Source organism: Cynara cardunculus (assembly GCF_001531365.2).
Source record: "Cynara cardunculus var. scolymus isolate 2C chromosome LG 1, CcrdV1, whole genome shotgun sequence".
NCBI classification, from domain to species: domain Eukaryota; kingdom Viridiplantae; phylum Streptophyta; class Magnoliopsida; order Asterales; family Asteraceae; genus Cynara; species Cynara cardunculus.
In genome coordinates, this window is record NC_037528.1 from 19,809,752 (window position 1) to 19,815,669 (window position 5,918).

Consider the following 5,918-nt stretch of genomic DNA (forward strand, 5'->3'; position numbering starts at 1 on the left):
TGATTATGTTTATCTGCAGTTAATTACATGAATTTAAAAATGAAGCTTTAATAAGTTATACTTACACAAAATTATTTGTAATCTTGAATTTTAAGTAATATATATATAAAACGATTTTTAAGAGTTTTTGTCAAATGTTTTATAATATAATATAAATATAAATGATAAAATAATTAAATAAAATTTAAAATTTTAGAAATTTTTGGACTCAAATAAACATAATCTTGAAGGGTCAATGTTTTCTAATTCCCAAACCCTTGTCTATATAATGCCACCGTTATCCCCTTCCCTTTCATATCCACAAAACCCTAATTCCCATCTCCAACATTTACTTGAAGCCCCCCAATGTTTTTCTGACATCGTTCCATTTTCTTCTGTAAATGTTTCCCGTAATTGATTTTAGTGTTTGTTATCGGTGATGGAGATCTCAAGGCTTGTTTCTCATGAACATTCGCAGTGGCCGCCTGATTGAGCTTTCGCCTTCGCCAGGCTTGAGAGCTCGTGTTGCTACTATCCTTCCTTGGATGTCTGAGATTCTCCCACTCCTTTGAAATTTTAATTTTAGGATTCATCTAAAACGGTTTCGATTTTGTATTTTTTAATTTTATCAATTGGGGATCGTCTCCCCCTTTTGCAAATTTTCGATTGCTTAAGGGWTGGAATGATATCCCCTGATATTCGATCCATCCTCTTCACTTTGTCGGCGATTTTATTAGCCTGACTAGTTTTACAAGTTGCTGATCATTTTTGGGTGGGAGATCTCAATTTTTTTGTGAAATTTTGATTTTGATTTGTTATTTGATTGATACTGGTGATGATAATCCAAAGGCTTGTTTCTCAGAGACATTCGCAGTGGCCGCCTAAGAGCTTTCGCCTTTCGCCAGGCTTGAGAGCTAATGCTGCTTTGCTCCTTCCTTGGATGTCTGAAGTTTGTTGATTAAAAAATCTGTTTTGAAAATGGGATCTCGGTGATGATTTCATAGATGACGAGTCTGATTTAATCCATTCCATTCAATCATGAAGACGAATCGAGGCATTTGTCTGAGAGATCCCTTTTTAATTACGCTTATCAATTGCAACTRGCAGCAAAAACATTTTCACACRRTTGTGYAACAGTYCTTGAATCGAATTCTGTTTTGTTAATAATGATTAGAGTTGCTATGATGCTGAAAACTACCTATTTTATGATTCTTGATTAGAAACAACCAATGGATCCTTCTGAGCACTCTTAATCTATTTATATTTCAATTGATTTGTGTTTGTAATGGAAGCATTGAGGGGATGAGAAAGTTGTCGGAAAAAATGATGTCGATCGAAAATACTTCCAGACTACAATTATCTGATCAATGGCTTCTATTATGTTCCATCTTTTAAGGTGAGAAATTCTTAAAACTATATGCTTGAAATTGATTTGAATGTTTGTGAGAGTGGATTCTGTTTAGTAAAATGAGATGGAAATGATGATTATTTCCCCAGATGATCGAAGTTGATTATACTGTGCGCTACATTTACATTCTCTTTTCTTTCAAGAAAACAGAATCCAAGCCAGAAATCTGATCCATCTCTTTTTTATGGATATTTCCCCAGTTTAATTCATATTTGATTAAGAAGGCGTTTACCAAAGGCTTTCCAACAAGTCATGTTATCTTACTGGATGGATATGGTTGTACAAGAATCTTGCCAGATAAGAAAGTCAAGGACAAAGAGTCTTACCCGACAAGTTAGGGTGATAACTTTTGTCATGGTAAACGTTTACCGGATAAATTATTGCATAGAATAGCGTTTTTGTAAACAAAAAATTTACCCGTTAAGTAAATGATAGTGTTGAATTTTAACCGTCCTTTAATCAAATATGAGTTAAAGTGACTTTTTTATGGAGCTCCGACTTTCTCGTGCGGGTCGAGACGAATTTGGCTACCTTAGGAATGACTTCTTTAAAATGTCTATTTTAATTTAACATTAACATGAATATAAACATTAATTTTAAATAAACAATTATATGATGTAATTAGTTGTATACCCGTGCAATGTAGTGGGATGTGAAATTTTAAAAAGATGTAAATGGGCATATTGATTACGATAAAGATTTGTATTTGAAATTGTCATGCCTACACTATTTATTGTTTCATATTCAATTGATTTGAGAAGAACTGAAACAATACAATAATCTATTTGATGTTGAAATTTAAACAATCTGATTGATTATAATTTGGTTATGCATGAGATGTCGAATTATTGAATTATCTATCGATCTCAATAGAAAGCATGACGTGACTTATCTTAAGAGTGATCAAGGCCACATTCCGTATAATTGGTGGCGTTCGATTATAGGAATTATTGATTATCAAGGCCACATTCCGTCCTATAATCGAACGCTTGAAATCTTGACTGTAAATTGAATTCTCGAACGAACAATAAGCAAGCAAGTGGGTAACGAACAATAAGCAAGCAAGTAGCAATTCTGCAAATTTCACCCCAGCTGCTCCATGAACCATGCAAATAGAAAGAATCATGAAATCGAAAACCCTTTTAATTATAAGGAAGTTGTCAAAGACGAAAGATTTATCGACTTATAAACCCTGGAGGAAAACCAAAGCAAAAGCACCCTTCCAAAAACAGATTACATGTCAAGTAATGTGTTGGTGAGAAAACCAAAAGATTGGAGTAGAACAAACCCATTGTAATAAGATACTTATCAAATAATCAAATGCAAAAATATCAGATATCAAAAAGCAACCTAGGGAACATGTCAACAATTTAACAAAATGTATGTATAAAGGGCGCTTGCCATGCTAGGTTAAATCAGGATCCTTTTAAGATAGGGATGGCAAAAAAAAACCGAAACCGATGGTGAAAACTGAAACTTTTGAGCCGGGTTCGGGGAGATCTTATCGGGGACGGGAAGGGAATCGGGGACAAATTCGGGGATTTTAACGGGGATGGGGATGGTGATCACCTACCCGATATGTATATAGGTATATATGTATGTATGTATATATATATATATATATATATATATATAATCATTAAAAGAAAATAATATCATTAAAATTTAAAAGACTTTTATCCACTTTAACTCGAACCCAAATAAAGCTTACGAAAAAAAGTCTAGTTTATTTGTTTAAAATCGTAATTTCAGTTGTATGATGTTTGAATTTCTGTTTAGTTTTATATTGTAATCTAATACATTGTTTGTAATGGTTCGATTATGTTTGAGACATTTAAACTTACATCTTTAAAAAAATTGTAATTTATTTTTAATTGTGAAAATTAGCATATTGTAATTTCTTTTCAGATCGGGTTGCGAGTTTGAGTTCAGTTATAACCAACGGTGAAAAGGAGGATTTTTACCCTTTAGGGTGTGTTTGGTACGTGGAACAGGGTGGAACAGGACAGAACAGAACACAATTGTTCTATGTTTGGTATGGCTTTATATGGGACTAACTATAACTAAGTAGAACAAAGGTGGGACACAGGAGTCCACCCTTTACCCCTGGAACTAACTAAAACAAGGAATTTTTTACCATTTTACCCTCAATCCCTTCCACCGTCCCTCCATCGATCTCTCCTCTCACATAACCTCTCAATCTCGTCTCCCGGAGATGTGCCGATCTCCGTTCTCCGACAACCGTCGTCTAGTCTCAACACCCGGTTCCTTCCCCATCCATGGATTTCGACATGCGCCGTCCTGATCTGCGACTAATCTACCCTCCTCACTCATCGTGCGTCCTTCCCTATCGCTCCTCCATGCTCAGACTGCCTCCATCGCACACCCTCAATCGGCGACGACATCCTCCATCGCCATCTCGACGGCGATGGGAGTTCTAGTCCATACACACAGTCCGCCTCCATCGCATTACCTTCTCCTTCATCATCAGGTACATGATTGGCCTAACCTTCTCCTTCTCCATCGCTATGTTTGAATCGATTTCGGATTTGCTAGGTTTGAATCGATTTAGATGCAAAAGCTCGTTAATTAGGGTTTATGCTAAGAGGATTACAGCAACTACATTTTTACCAGCTTGTTTGATGGTGGTTTCGTACTCGATTTCGCCAACAACTTGATTAATCGAAGTACTTATTAGTGATTGATTATTTATGAGAGTTTACATTGATTATGATTGTTGAATGTTGTTGTTGATGAATTGGTTTACATTGATTATGATTGCTGAATTGATTATGAGAGTTTACTTGATTTCGTAGTGAAAAAACACTAAACAGCTGACGGGGGTAAATTGGTCATTTTAACCAGTTCTGTCATGTCCTGTCCTGTCTTACCAAATGCTGAACAACTGTTCTGTCCTGTCCTGTCCCGTCCTGTCCTATCCAGTCCTGTCTGCGCACCAAACGCACCCTTAACGAGTTCCCCAACGGGGATCGCGGAAACAGCGGGGACCCGATGGGGCTCCCGGATAAGATCCCCAACGGGGATCGGGGCGGTTACGAGGACGGTTTTAACTATCGGTTTCGGGAACGGGGATACCAATACCCGACCCGAACCCGGCTCGTTGTCATTCCTATTTTAAGATAATATGAATCATAAAATTAAAATAGAAATAAGCAAACAACCATACACACCTTGGTAGCTTTCTTGACAAGAGCAACTTCTGCTAATCGAGCTTGGGAAGAAATGCTCACCCCAACAGCTTTACCAGGGAAGCTGCATGAAATTAATAGTACCATAGATTCACATTAGTTACATGGATGGAGTCGTATTTCCATTTTTAAGAAGGAAAAGAGCCAAAAAGTAACGACAAAAAAGAACCAACAATACGGGTTCTTTAATCTTGTTGCCTTTGGAACTCTAGTGAGTCGTGGCTTGATCTCAAGTGCAGAAACATAATATACTAAAAATTACAGTAGTGAATGATGAAACCCAACAAGTATGTGCAATCTGGCTGAATCAAGTAACAACTTCTTTTTTGAAACAAGAAAATAACAACGAAGCCTGTTAGAAAGTGCCGAACTTATCAGCTATAGACCCCAATAATTGAAGTTTCCTTCGATCAGGAAGTGATGGGATTGGGGATCTTACTAACGACCGCTAGTTTCGACCACCTTCTCTTCCACTACAACAACATCCTCCACCGCCTCCACAACCACCGTCCACCAAGTCCATTGCCACCTCTACCATAGTCGACCACCAACCACCACTGTCTATTGTCACCACCACTACCGTCGTTTGCCACCTTCAACTCCTCCTCTACTGCACCAACCTCATCCACGACCACCACCATTTATTGCCACCTCACCTCCACCATAACCACCACCACCACTATCTTCGCTACATCAACCACAACTACTTCCTCCATCGTTGTCAACCGCCACCACCACCACAATCTACCATCTTCATGTCCTCTATAACCACCGTCGTCTACCAAGCACCACTGTGTCTACCTCCATAACCACTATCGGCCACCGACCATCACTGTCCGTTGCCACTACTACCGTCGGCTACCACCACCTCCACCATAACCAAAACCACCTCCACCACCACCACTACCATCAATTATATCAAAATTTTCATTCAAGTTTGGTACAAATATGAAAATTATGTACAAATATTTATAAATTAAACTCTTTAACTATTTACTTTATTTGTGTTAATTATAACTATTATATAATGTTTAAAAATCATCAAATAACTTTTGAGGGTAGCTTGTCTAATTCTGTCTCGTCCAGTCCTAGTCGTACCAAATACCAAACATACTCATGTTATGTCCAATCATTTCCCGTCCAGTCCTACCCTCTTATCATGTCCTGTCCAATTATGTATGCGTACCAAACGCTACCTAATAGTACTGTTGGGTCACCTATTGATTTGGTGATGACCCACTGATCTGTTCCTCTACCTTAAGCAACACTTAGTAGTTATTGGTTCTTTGTAAGTTGGTGTCTTGGTACATACTTAAAGCCAT

At 37.6% G+C, this 5,918-nt stretch overlaps 7 non-coding genes across 7 annotated transcripts; all 7 read left to right on the forward strand.

Moving 5' to 3' along the window:
* The first annotated feature begins 410 nt into the window (after positions 1–410).
* On the forward strand, positions 411–536 carry LOC112503693. The gene has a single exon (XR_003068057.1). It is a non-coding gene; the product is annotated as a small nucleolar RNA SNORD14 (small nucleolar RNA).
* A 109-nt stretch (positions 537–645) lies between these two features.
* On the forward strand, positions 646–762 carry LOC112503535. The gene has a single exon (XR_003068011.1). It is a non-coding gene; the product is annotated as a small nucleolar RNA snoR99 (small nucleolar RNA).
* Positions 763–806: 44 nt separating this feature from the next.
* Positions 807–931, forward strand: LOC112503688. Its single transcript, XR_003068055.1, has one exon. It is a non-coding gene; the product is annotated as a small nucleolar RNA SNORD14 (small nucleolar RNA).
* Positions 932–963: 32 nt separating this feature from the next.
* Positions 964–1,050, forward strand: LOC112503589. The gene has a single exon (XR_003068029.1). It is a non-coding gene; the product is annotated as a small nucleolar RNA SNOR75 (small nucleolar RNA).
* A 101-nt stretch (positions 1,051–1,151) lies between these two features.
* LOC112503431 lies at positions 1,152–1,230 on the forward strand. The gene has a single exon (XR_003067975.1). It is a non-coding gene; the product is annotated as a small nucleolar RNA R41 (small nucleolar RNA).
* Positions 1,231–1,271: 41 nt separating this feature from the next.
* LOC112503462 lies at positions 1,272–1,349 on the forward strand. Its single transcript, XR_003067989.1, has one exon. It is a non-coding gene; the product is annotated as a small nucleolar RNA Z155 (small nucleolar RNA).
* Positions 1,350–1,451: 102 nt separating this feature from the next.
* LOC112503407 lies at positions 1,452–1,562 on the forward strand. Its single transcript, XR_003067967.1, has one exon. It is a non-coding gene; the product is annotated as a small nucleolar RNA Z103 (small nucleolar RNA).
* Positions 1,563–5,918: the final 4,356 nt, after the last annotated feature.